This window comes from Carcharhinus amblyrhynchos, chromosome 11 (assembly GCF_965287045.1).
Source record: "Carcharhinus amblyrhynchos chromosome 11, sCarAmb.v2.hapA, whole genome shotgun sequence".
NCBI classification, from domain to species: domain Eukaryota; kingdom Metazoa; phylum Chordata; class Chondrichthyes; order Carcharhiniformes; family Carcharhinidae; genus Carcharhinus; species Carcharhinus amblyrhynchos.
The window spans coordinates 76,851,570-76,865,229 of NC_137334.1; the positions used below are offsets into that span (position 1 = coordinate 76,851,570).

At 38.0% G+C, this 13,660-nt stretch overlaps 2 protein-coding genes across 8 annotated transcripts in view; one reads left to right on the forward strand and one right to left on the reverse strand.

The window, feature by feature from the left end:
* The window catches only part of orc4 (origin recognition complex, subunit 4), a 69,677-nt gene extending 67,733 nt beyond the window's left edge, over positions 1–1,944 (reverse strand). Inside the window, exons 1-2 of one of the 5 annotated variants that reach the window (XM_080199386.1) lie at positions 1,862–1,944; positions 468–690 (exon numbers count right to left, since the gene is read on the reverse strand). The gene's annotated coding sequence lies outside the window, so the exon portion shown is untranslated. Of the gene's footprint in view, positions 1–467; positions 1,384–1,861 lie in introns of those variants that run through there. The other 4 variants (XM_080199387.1, XM_080199388.1, XM_080199389.1 and 1 more) reach the window with 4 other exon arrangements.
* Positions 1,945–2,066: 122 nt separating this feature from the next.
* The window catches only part of mbd5 (methyl-CpG binding domain protein 5), a 218,560-nt gene continuing 206,966 nt past the window's right edge, over positions 2,067–13,660 (forward strand). For all 3 annotated transcript variants that reach the window (XM_080199390.1, XM_080199391.1, XM_080199392.1), the window contains exon 1: positions 2,067–2,445. The gene's annotated coding sequence lies outside the window, so the exon portion shown is untranslated. The remainder of the gene's footprint in view (positions 2,446–13,660) is intronic.

Sequence of the window (13,660 nt, forward strand, 5' to 3'; positions counted from 1 at the left end):
AGAGTTTAAAAGAGTTAGAATATCATTTTAAAAGCAGCGAACTTGGCTAAAAAATAGAAGTAGAGGATATGATGGGGACAGCTTGCAGGAAATCACCTCACATCACCATCTCAGGTTTTTTTTAATCTTGAATTGAAGAGGCATTTCCCAAAACATTGTTCTTAAAATCTCATTCAGGAATTAGACTGAGCTCAACAACAGAGTTACAAGTACACTTCGATTTCATTGCACATCCAAAACTGCATATAATATGTTTAAAGACGTCTTCAGATTTGCTCAGGCAACTCCTTTCCTTGATAAAGGGCTTAAATTTAACCTCGATACAGTAAGAGATTATTGATGACACAGGAGCAAGATAGAGGTTTTTCAGACAAATTTCAGGGAGCTCTATTGTTGTCACATGCAATTCTTTTCATTGCTCAGCAATTCTTTTCATTGGTTAACTGTAATGATCTTTAATTACTCACCAGACTGTCGCTTGTACGGTATACAAACAGGTAGAGATATCCCGATCACTGCCTACCGTCGGTAATCGGTCTTCAAAACACAGCACTAACCGACACCTTATGTCTAACAGGCGACACCTTCATTTGGAAAAGTGCCCAGCTTTATGTAATGAAAAGAACTGTTGGAGCGGAAACCTGCAGCGTCGAAAGGGGCATTCGACCCACTGGCTCCAATCAAGAGTCTCTGGTGACAAATCGTGGAAACAGAAAATGAAACCCTAACCCGTGAATACGTTGCAAAACATAGCCACTGCCCCGTGGAACAATCTCGTCTTCAGCGACACGGGAGAGAGGAAGAGACAGAAAACGATAGAAAGCCTCCCATATAGAAAGTGGCGGTGGTGGTGGTGCGGGGGGCTGGTATTGGAGCCTTCCAATCCGGTCTATTCATCAGATCACCTCCTCCTCTCCAAACCAAATCAAAAAGGCCCACCCAAATCAACATGGTAGAGGAAAGCTTTGAAGATTATCTCCGGCTTTGGAGGTGAAGATATGCAAGACAAACGTTAAGGAAATCCTTGTGATGGATCAAATCGCTATTAAACAAACAAGTTGATGAGCAAAATCAAGAACGTTTGAAAAAACAATGATAATAAAGGAAACGCTGAGAATCCATAGCAAGGCACTGAGGCGGGGGGGGGGGGGGGGGCTGGGTTAAACAAGCAAAATGTGCCTGACTGATCTCTCAGGTTTCCAAACCTTTATGTATGTAAAATTATCGGGTGTGTATTATTTATAAATATCTATAATAAATAGAGACAAACATATGGGGATAAAAGCAAAATACTGCGGATCTAAAAACAAAAACAGAAAAGGCTAGAAAATCTTGGCAAGTCTGACAGCATCTGTGGAGAGAATAGAGCCAACGTTTTGACTGAATTCCCATTATGTCTGTAAATAGGGGAGAATGCCCATCTTGTCTGTAAATAGGGGAGAATGCCCATCTTGTCTGTAAATAGGGGAGAATGCCCATCTTGTCTGTAAATAGGGGAGAATGCCCATCTTGTCTGTAAATAGGGGAGAATGCCCATCTTGTCTGTAAATAGGGGAGAATGCCCATCTTGTCTGTAAATAGGGGAGAATGCCCATCTTGTCTGTAAATAGGGGAGAATTCCCATTAATGGCAACAAAATGGGGCGAATTCCCATTATGTCCGTAAATAGAGAATTCTCATTATATCAGTAAATAGGGAAGAATTCCCATTATGTCTCTAAGTAGAGGTGAATTCCCATTAATGTCTACAAAATGGGGCGAATTCCCACGATGTCTGCAGCATTTTCTGTAGTAAAAAGTCTGACAACACCAGGTTTTCTGTACACATGATGTGAATGCTCTAGAGCCCAGGCTGCACCTACCTGAGCAGGGCCCACCGCCTCGCTCACTCGCTCCGCCAGTCGCTCAGGTAACCAAGGGCCGTGGGTTTCCTTCTCCCCGCCCACCACCCTTTGGCCTCTGACCCGCCCGTGACCTCCCACCCTTCCTCCGTCACACGCTTGGTCCCTCCTCCCCTTCCCCCTCCCGGTGCAGGCTGGGCCAGCTCGGTGCCGGCGCATGCGCAGTGCCGCGGGTATTTTCAGCTGCAGGTTTTTTTCTCTCTCTCCTCTCGTTGCCCCTCTCTCTCTCCCTCTCTGTGTGTGTGTGTCCCTGCCTCCCTCTCTCTCTTCCCCCCTCTCCTCCTTCCTGTGCCAAGCTCCCGCAAAAAAAAATTAAAAGTCCCCAGAAATAAAACGGCCGTTTTTGGCTTTTTTGTTATTATGAGTCCACATTCTCAACCGGATACATCCCGAGCGTCTGAAAAACTTCCTGGATACCTCCCTTAACAACCAGCCGACCTCCCGGGCCTGGCCAGCAGCCTTTTAAGTGCCATTTCAGCCCTTTATTACCCTTTGTTTTTGACTTTTTTTGTGAAACGAAAGCTTTGGAGAGGGGAGAGTTGAAGGTAAGTGGTTGCAAAGCAATTCCAGCCTCGATTTTTAACATATATATAAAAAAGAAAGATCTTATTTTTAAATGAAGTGTAAATTTTACACCAATATATATATAAATATTTCCCAGTGTTCTAACGCAGTCCCGTTGGAGTTGGGAGTTTGGGGTGTGTGATTTTTTTTCATGCTTATTTCGGAGGAGAGGGACGTTGCTGGCTCTGGAAAATGGGGTTTAATCTGGTTTAAAGGCTTCTATTTATCCGCCCCCTCTTTTGCTGCTGCTGCTGATGATGATGATGCTACGTTGCAGGCCACGGCCATGCGTGACTGCTGTTTACAACAGTCCAACTTCAGCTCTTGTGGGTACCAACCCCGCAGTAATCAGAACGGTTGTTCCATCCTAATGCAAAAATGTGTGTGTTCACGTTTGGAATATCTGGAGAGGGGAAGGTTTGCAGAAGGATTTGGTATGCATTTTTTTTCCTTCTACGTTGAAAATGAGAACCGACTGGCAGTTGAGATACCGTCATGTTTGTGATTTTTTCATATTTTGCATATTTATAGGCCCAATAGGCTGTGGATTACAATGCATAGAATTTCCACCCTAAGGAACATTTGGAGTTGAAGGATTTAAGCATTGAGCAGTTTTGTCACCTCTCACTCGAGTATTACATTATTATTACAAAACTCTAGGGATTTAGTGTTTAAAAAAACTAATTGCACAGAATGCTAGATCTGGTGACTTAGTCTGTGGATATGAATTATTATTGTTCCATAGTTTAGTTATTTAGATGATGGCCTAATGGGGAGATCGTTTTCCTTGCAGAAAGAAAGGTTCTGTTGCCATGTATGTTTTCTAACTTTTATTACATTTTCAAATGTACCTGAGCTGTGATGTACATTGAATTTATATATGAAACATAGCAGCAAGTAATTTATTAGTCAATTTGCAGTTTTGATTTGCTGTTCTGTGCTTTGTTTTGTATTTTGGGTAATTTCAAGAGATGTTTATACAGAAGCTGCTAAAATATTTATTTTTACAGTGTGCTTAAGCACTGTTAATTCAAAGTCATAGTATCTCTTCCCCTGGTCCATTTGTTAACCTACATTAAACTAGAAAATAAACTTTTCTAATTGGTTTGATTTTTTAAAAAAAATCATATTTTCCTTGTTTTTGTTTTACATGATCTCCAATAGACTGATTTCTTCCCTGCTGAGAGGGGTAATGGATGTGCTGGGGAGATGAGATCTTCTTGGGGTTGAGCTGGTTCCAAGATGGTGCACCTAGTGATGGAAGCTTAAAATCAGTTGGACCTTTTGTTAATTTTGGCAACCTGTGTTTCTTGAACCAATTCGATCTGCACCATCACAGGGTACTGTTGATTTGACCGGCCAGCTTGGTTTATTCATAGCTCCTAAAACAGTGGACCTATCATTGGGTCCTGGGATTCTTCCCGCTTGGCTGCGAATAGCTCAGCATGAATCAGCCCAGTGGGGTAAGATGAGCATTTGTGAAAAGCTGCAACTTTTTAGCTGGTTAAGCAGAACACTTACATGTATATGTGGGGGTCTCTAAACCTTGGATCTCTTAATTTACTCTTAAATTAATTGGTGATGTGTAAATAGGATTGTATCTGAGATGAGCATATTGGGCATACAGATTAGTCTAGATTTCTCAGTTGTTGAATTTTGAGACTGTTTAATATGATTTCTTGGTGTATCAAGAGATTTTGCTGACTTAAAACAATTGTTTTACTTTCTCTCTTTAATTTGTTTTCTGTACTGTTCTGGAAAATATTATGCCCCAAAATGTTTTAATTTATTTTGTTTTTGAAAGTCTTTTATATTCAATTAAGTGGCAAACATTCTTAGTGTCAATATATGGCACTGTCAATACTGTATAGTGTAGTATTTAAAGAAGATTTATTTTTCTGCCACTGCTAAATGTTTCATCAAATTTTGTGCTTGCTTAGAAAACATCTTCAAATAAATGGGTAACATTTGATCTATGCTAGTTATGGTAAATATATCATTGCCTGAAGTCTCAATGCATAATGTTGTAGAAGTGTCTGACACTTTTTCAGCAAGTACATGGAGCATGTATTGTATTTACATTTTCAGAATTATAAAATTTTAAGTGTTAAATTTTTTTGCCTTTTTTAAAATTGTTTTCAAAGTACATGATGTGCCTTGGAAAAGTGCTGCTGTTGTAGCACCTTTCAGGGGAGCATTGCTACCTACAGATATGTTTTTCAAAATACGTTACTACTTTTTTCACTTCAATGAATGCCTTGATTTTTGTTTTACAATCATTCTCCCATATGAATTGTGATTGATATATGCTCTCTCCTGTCAAAACAAGGTGCTTGATAACTGATGCTGCAATCCTTTGACAGGATAGATGCTGGGAAAATGTTTCCCTTGGCTGGGAAATTTAGAACATGAAGTCACAGTTTTAGAATAAAGGATTGTCCATTTAGGACTGAGATAAGGAGCAGTTCCTTCACACAGGTTTGCTGATCTTTGGAATTCTCTGCCCCAGAGAGTTGTGAATGCTCAGTCATTCAGGATATTCAAGACAGAGTTGATAGGTTTTTTGTTATCAAGGAATTTAAGCGTTACAGACATTAGTGTGGGAAGGTGAAATTCAGGTGGATCTTGTTGAATGGCAGGGCAGACTTGAAGGGCCAAATAGCCTACTTCAAATTCATGTGTTCTTATATATACATCAATAACTTAGATTATATTGTGTGTTTACAAATATTACTTTAGTTGGCCTGAGTGAGGCAATGCTCATTGGAAAAAATGGCTATGTTTTGTTTAGTTATGCAGATACTTCACACAGAGAATTTCATCAACCCCAAAAACTTTCCTGTGAAGAAATATGTGCATGTGCCACAATTGTGCAGTAATGATGCAACTTAGTATTTATATTGATTACTTATCGGTGCTAATGCTTTAATAATGGATTTTTATATAAGCCTTTTACTTGAAAAATATAAGTTTGTAATACTTTCCTATCAAAAACAAGTTGGATACCTACATTTGTTTTTTAATATGCTTGCATTGGGTTTTGGTATAATCTTTTCTAGGCAGTTCATTATTCCCCAGACATACTTAAATGCTGTACAAAATGTGGATTGCTTGGTTATATTGAGTTGTTAATTGGTTGTATTGAAAATTTTCAAAAGATCCTTCCAATTTGTGCTGCCAGGAACAATATTTTAAGTAAATATGGAAAATTATGCAAATCTCAGTAGGCTATGTAGCATCTGCGGAGACAAACAGTTAGTAATTCACATTGCTGACTTTTTGTAAGAACGGAAAAAGTTAGAGATGCAACATATTTTCAGCAAGTATAGGAGTGGGGAAAAGGAGAATGAAAAAAAAGGAAGATACTGTGATCAGGTAGAAGGCAGAGGATATCAGTGCATGGCAAAGGAGATGGGACAAGAATCAAAAGATTGTAAATAGGAAGACCAGAATCATCACCAACAGCAGCCATTCTAAAAAATGAGAGCAGAAGTTATGATCTGGAATTTTTGAATTTATGTTGGGAGTCCGAAAGGTTCTAAAGTGCCTAATGGAAAGCTAGGGTACTGTGGATTGAGCTTACATTGAGGACAGAGGTAAAAGTGGGAGGGCGAATGGAGAATTAAAATGGCAAGTAACCATAAATTCTAGCTGAAGCATTCAGACCAAAGTGTTCCACAAGAATATTACCCAATCTGCATTTGGTCTCCCCAGCAGAGAGATCCTATCATGAGTGCAAATACTGGACATAAAATTGAAAAATGTCAGGTAAATTGCTGTTTCATCTGAAGGGATTGCAGATGGCAATGGAAAGTTAAAGGGCATATTTTGCACTTCCTATGCCTGCATGAGAAGGTTCTGTGATGAGGAAAGTTGGTTCCATGTCTTTCACCCCTCCTCCCTCCCAGGACCATGATAGCTTGTACTCACCTTCCACCCACCAGCTTTCACATCCTCCAGTATACCTGCCACCTCCTGTACGATGCCACCACCAAACTTATTTTTCCCTCCCTTCCCCGTTTAGCATTTCAATGGAGCCACTCCCTCCATTATACCCTGATCCACTCCTCACTTGCATATCTTAACCCTCCCCTTCCCATGGCAACTTCCCATGAAAGGTTTTTTTGTGATTTACAAATATTCAGGTTCTGTGAGGGAGATAACTCAACTTGAGAGGTATTCCACAGCAAAATTGAGAGAATGGAGCTACATGTTAAAGGCTTATTTAACCCTCGTAACAGAACTGGCTCAAGCATAATTAAAAACCATATTAAATTTACTAAGGTTGTGCCAAGCTAATGCTTCGAAAAAGTTGATGGCTATCTTGGTAGGATCAACAGTTTAATTGTTTTTAATTGACAACATAATGAGTAAGTTTGTTACAACTTTTTTTGGCCAGGTTGTAAAAGAATGTGAGCTTTTTATGAATAATGCATAATTAGCTGGAAAGCAATCAAAATTACCTCAATTGCTAGCATATTTTGCATGTATATATGGTTAATATGGCTGTCAGAAAATAATTTTACAGTGCAAAGCATTCGGTTGCCTGCCAAATACTGCCTGTACAATTATATTTTGCATCTAAAACTATTGGGTTATAAGTTTAACCTATTTGATGAAGACAAATGAAAGTATGATAAATTATGGTTCATCTTCCCTGTGGAAATAGGGAATGTTGGTTATCTTTCACATGGAGGAAACTGTTAAACTGAAAAGTGTCAAAACTGGTTCATTTTACTTCTGGGCAGCTACCTGCTTTTGTGGCTAACGTAAAGTGTACCAGTTTCTGAATAACATACAGTTGTTCTATGAAGAAACTTCTGTTTTTAAAAATTGACACATGGCATAAAAAATGAGAACATTTTTACTAAGTGACAACGCAGAACTGATCAAATGTTTTTGGATGTGTGCATTGAATGATAGAAGTCAGGTTACTTTTTCTAATTTAGGGTTACAATTTAAATTAGTTACAGTAGACTATAACTGTTATCCAAATACACAGTTAACCTGGATATAGAATTCTGTGTATTTACAATATTGGTATTTGATAGATATTAAGTAGGCTGTGATTCAAAGTTTGTTTTTGTTTATTCATGGAGTATTCCAGACAACCTAAACCCAGGATACTAGATTGGAAGGTATGTATACATATGTATTTGAAAGAGTAATAAGCAAGTTAACTTTAGACTCTTCATGCTGAATTTTTTTGTTACTGTAATAGAAACGATAAATAGCTGAAGTAGATAGCTTTTGACAGCGAGTATGGAGAAATTCTGTACTTAGTGTGACTAAATGCCAAAATCAAATTTGAATTTGCAATTCTGAATATTCAGCTTGTTTTTTATTGTAGTTTTGTTGTTATCCTTTCTGTGGTACAAGCAATGTTATCCAATAAGAACTGCTCACTTGCCCACAGGTGTGGCTATGGTAACATTGCTTTGACCACATGTGCTAGTTGGTTAGTTGAAAGCACCTGGCCTATAGTCCTAAGATAGATAAACATACTTCAAATGTGATTCACTTAGCAAAACCTCTACATTCAGTAACAGGCACATAAAGCATTCACAATGATCAAAGAACACTCAAGTTTTTTTGTCTTGTCATTTTGTCTTGTCATTGTCCAAAAATCACAATGTACATATGCATTGTGGAAGTGTGTCGAGATGATTCTAAATATTAATTTTCTAAATGGGGAAATGCTTAGGAAATCAGAGACACAGAGGGACTTGGGAGTCCTTATTCAAGATTCTCTTAAGGTTAATGTGCAGGTTCGGTTGGCAGTTAGGAGGGCAAATGCAATGTTAGCATTCATGTCAAGAGGGTGAGAATGCAAGAGCAGGGATGTACTTTGGAGGCTGTACAGGGCTCTGGTCAGACCCCATTTGGACTGCTGAGAGTGGTTTTGGGTCCTGTATCTAAGGAAGGATGTGCTGGCCTTGGAAAGAGTACAGAGGATGTTCAAAGAAAGATCCTTTGAATGAAGTCCTCATTGTATGAGAAACGGTTGAGAACTCTGGATCTGTACTCGTTGGAGTTTAGAAGGATGAGGGGGATCTTAATGAAATTTAAGGATACTGAGAGGCTTGATAGAGTAGGTGTAGTAGGGAAAACTAGAACAAGAAGACACAACCTCGGGCTGAAGGGATGATCCTTTAAAACAGATGAGGAATTTCTTCAGCCGGACTGTGGTGAATCTGTGGAACTGTTTGCTGTAGAAGGCTGTGGAGGCCAGGTCATTGAGTGTCTTTAAGACAGTGGTAGATAGATTCTTGATTAATAAAGGGTTATAGGGATGAGCAAAATGTCAGCCATGATTGAATGGCGGAGCAGACTCAATGGGCTGAGTGGCCTAATTCTGCTCCCATGTTTATGGTCTCTAATATGCCTAACAATAGACTCTTTCTCATTTTCCGATTTGTCAGTAACAACATCTGGATTCACAATTACCCTAATGGTTAATGTATTGGATAGCGTGCACTAGGAACACCTAATTTCCTCAAAACCAATGTGCAACTTTCATTGCTGTGGATGATTCTGAACTTGGATCAGAATTTGTGCTTAATATTAGTGTAATTGAGTGATCCTATTTTATGCAAGCATTTATTTGTCTGAACAAAGTTCTGACTTCTACACAATTGGCCTCACATAAAATTTAATGGAAATTCCAACATGGACATTCGCCTTTAGTCCAGCCAGTCAGTATTGTTGTTTATTCTCCATGTGAGCAGCAGCCTTCATCTTATATATGCACTCTATTCCCATGTGCCTGTTGTCTTGTTCTTTGTCCTACATCTCTCAAATTTAATTTTACAATGTATGCGTCTCATTCTATGCATCTAATGTTTATATTTACTTTGGTTTATCTCTTTATAATTTTAAGACCTCCATCAAATTGCCACATAATCTGCTCTGTTTCAACAAAAATGGTCACAGTCTTTCAATTCTTTCTTTCTAATTGTATTTTCTTAAAACAGACACCTTCCTGGTGAGCCTGGTCCATACCCTTCCCTACTACTCCAACATCCTGTTACAGCGTGGACCCCAAAGCTTCATGCTATACCCCAACTGTGGTCTGAGAATGTGACGTTTTATATGGATTCAGTTTCCCTGCTTGACTTTTATATTCTATTGCTGTAAAGCTAATACGGAATTAATTTTTTTTTATATTAGCCTGATCCAATTGAGTAGTTGCTGTTAACTCTCTGTGAATCTGGATCCCTAAATACCTCTGCTTTTCCATTTCATGGTCAAAAGTCTGACAACACCAGGTTTTAGTCCAACCTATTTATTTGATAATATACTCACAAGCCTTGTGAGTATATTATCAAATAAATAGGTTGGACTAAAACCTGGTGTTGTCAGACTTTTGACTCTGTTTACGCCAGTCCAACGCCGGCATACCCACATCATTTCCATTTCATCCCATCTTCTCCCATTCAAAATATATATTTTTTTTCAATCAAAACATACCAACTCATTCTTAATGACATTGAATTTCATCTGCCTTATATTTTGCTCTTTCCACCATCTTATTGGTATTCCCTTGCAGGTTACTTTGGTCTTCAGAATTATTTACTATGCTTCATGCTGTAATATTTTCTGTAAATTTGATGTACGATGAGCAGAATCAGCCCCTGAATAAAAGTGAGCAACACCTTCAATCAATCTGAGAAACTGTCTTTAGCATCTACTTTCTATTTCTTTTTTATCAGTTTTTAATTGAAGTTGCTATCATTCTGATAATTTTACACCCAGCAATCTTTTGATGGTCTCTTGCATGGTACCTCGTCATAGGCTTTCTAAAAGTCCACGCGTACCAGATCAATTGCATGTCACCCATTCTTCACACCAAATATAGCCTAAAATAATTTGTTGGGTTTGTCAAGCACCATCTTTCTTTCTAAAACCCATGTTGGCTGATTATTTTCTCCATCATCTGGACATTTTGTAATTTATTTTTAATTAAAGATTCCAAAATTTCCCTACCACAGATGCTAAACCAATTGCCTGTAATTACCCTGGCCTTTTCTGTCTCTGTCTTTAAAAATGGAAGGAGATTGTCCACTCTCCAGTCTTCAAGCCTTAATAGAACACTGAAGTCTAATTTCCACTGCTATTTCTTCCTCTTCAGGTCCAAGTCCTTTCTTTTGTTTAACTTTATTTTTTAAAAAAAATATAATTAGCTTTTAACACGTTCCCACTGTTTATCTTTTATAAGTACTGAAACAAAATACTTCGGTTGTCTATTGAATTCCAGTCATCTACTAAATTCCATTTATCCTTAAGTTAGCTCACTATTATCTCTTTCAGGATAACCCAACTATTACTTGACAATGTTCTTCTTCCTCATACATTTGTAGAATACTTTACTGTTTAGTATTTTCTTGAATTTCCCTCCCCAAACCTTTGTTTTATTTATCTCATCTCTTGTTTTCTTGTCATCTGTAAATCCCTTACGTTCCCTCCTTCAATTTTAGTTTGTTCCTGAGCTCTTTTGCCACAGCACTTAAAATAGTTTCTCTATCTAACAGTCTTAAAATTGGAGCTAGGCCATTCAGAAATGAAATCAGGAAGGACTTTTACACCAATGCTGTGCATGCTGGCACAACTGAAGCTTTCAAGACCTGAGATAGTTTGATTTTTGTTATTTAAAGTTAGGCAGGAAAATTGAATTGTGAGATGCAGGTGAGCCTTGATTTTTTTTTTAAGAAATACTGTTACCTTGCCAATTTGATTAAATGTTAAAACCTGAACTCTTTTAAGGATTGCCTGAGTAAATAGCCAGGGTCAAACCTAGAATGTTTTGGTCTCATAATAGAGTTTTCCAATACACATGGGTTATTTTTATAAACCTGTGCTCTCAGAAACACCACACAAAGCAGCTTGATTTTTTTTTACTCTTTCCCTTGCCAATAAATTACTTAATAGAAAGAACAAATGTGATGCAGGGGGTGAAACTAGCTGTTAGTACTTTTGAGCTTGTATTTTCAATCATGCTTTTAAATCCAGTTTAGCTTACTGGAATGAAAATGTTTGTGAGGAAGAGCGCTGCCTATTCTGACCTGAAATGAGTTCCATGTAGGCATAGGCCAGCCTTATTCAGTGTGGCTACAGATGGCCATTGAAGGAAATGGAAACACCCAACAGTGCAGCAGTATTATATTGCTGAGAATTGAATATGAAGCATATTGTGAGGTAAGAATAGAGGAGACCTTATTTTGAATCTCGTGATGTACCAACCATTTATGTAGTATCTGTGAGATTGATAATTTTACTCCAGGGGAATTGAAGGAAATGGGGATTGGGTAGTAAAATAGAGTTGAGATTGACAGTCAACCATAATTTTATTGAATGGCAGAGCAGACTTGACCTGCTCGTGCTCCGAGTGTACCCTGTAAGCTGTATTGCCACACAGCAACCAGAAAGTTCCAATGTTGGCCTTGTGCAAGTCAGCCTCTTAAAATTACAGTAGGCTGCATCTGCACAAAAAAAGTGAAGGGGCCACTCACTTGAATCATCCATGCACTCAAAAAAACTAGCAGGTAATGTTCCCTCTCCTATTTCACATGTCCTTATGTTTGAACCTACTTACAGCTGTCAGTAACATTCTCGTGTTGATTGGTTCAAACATTTTTTGAAAACAGAAACTTAACCAGAAAACAGAGCATCATTATGTGGTAATTATTCTGAAAACTGAAAATCAAATGTTAAAAAAGGTTTTTCAAAATTTCGGTAGGTTTTTCTTAATGCCATACGTCTGTGTTTCAAGCTGAAGGTTTGTTGAGGGATTACAGATTTTGAAATTTTATTTTTTCCATTGCATTTTCTAACAATTTCAAAATATGTTTTGTTTTGTTACTAAATTTATTTGAAATTTTTATTGATTCAGATATTGAATCTGTTCTGAAAGCTTGAGCAGAATTTAGTTTATTCCAACGTGCTATATATTGGTTTTAATGTAGGATTTATGTTTGTTTTTGAGATGAATTACCTTTTCAGCTGATAGTTTTATGTGAAATGTACCATAGCCAGTGAACTACATTGTGTAGTTTTTGCAGGGATACTCTGTGTAAGCTTTGTAAATTAAACTTGATTTAGAATACAGCTGAGGTGTGGTCCAGACTAGAGCTATAGTGCTGCAGATGTGCATTATTACCTGCATGATGATTGTGGGTGGAATTTATTCAACGTAATTGTTTAAAGCTCGAGTGGATTTGCTATCTTTAAAAGGTGCAGAAGAAGTAAAACACTCTCCATAATGCAAATTTTGAACTGCTATACTTGGTAGTTAAATGAATATCAATTTGCAACAACCGTTTATATTTTCCTGTAACTTGGCTCACCTTTAAAAAGACTGGTGTATTTAACATTTATACCTAATTCATGTTTTGAGATAGTAGTGATTCTACTTTGGGTGAACTTCTTCACCTCTGTGCTAGATTATGGCTCCAGCTTTTACTTGAATTACACAGCCTGTACTACCAATATCTTTTATGAAACAGAAGCAGCTGCATTTCTATGCACTCAAAACATTCAGGGAGATACTTTCCAGGGTACCTTTTACAGGATAGCAGGTAGTGAACTGAGAACATAGAGGGGAAAAAGTAATTAGGTGTTGGTAAAGCAAGGATAAAGGCAAGTACCTTTTCAGAAATTATTGATAGCAAAGCAAGATGATCTGAAAGGGAGTTTGGAGTTGTGAATGACCAATGTAAAGTGAGAGAATTTGGAGCAAGAAGTAGATCATCTAAGTGCAAGGGGCCTGAGTGAACATATGTTTTGAGAAACTGTGGAGTTGAGAAAATGATGAAACCATAGAAGGATCTGCAAGTGAGGACAAAAATCTTTGTAAGATGAGAGGGAAAAATATAAACTTATTGGTAGAAGATGGAGCTCCATACGCTGGCCTCCCCTGTTTCAAGTGAGAAGGACATAAGTTAAGAGGTTTGGGGGCAAGTCGAGAGAGAGCTTGGCAATGATTAAGGTGAAATCTTGATAACTTGTAAATGTTGGGGGCAAAGGAAAGAAACTGAGCTTGGATTTGAGCAGTGCTTAAAAATCCAACATCCTTTGTTTTTAAACCTGAGGTGGCAGCTGGAGGTATTTGCTGGAACCAAAGTAATTTGGCCTAATATGTTCATGCTGTTTATCCTCCGCAGGAAAATAGTCCTAATCCCATTAATCCTTCCAGTTTCC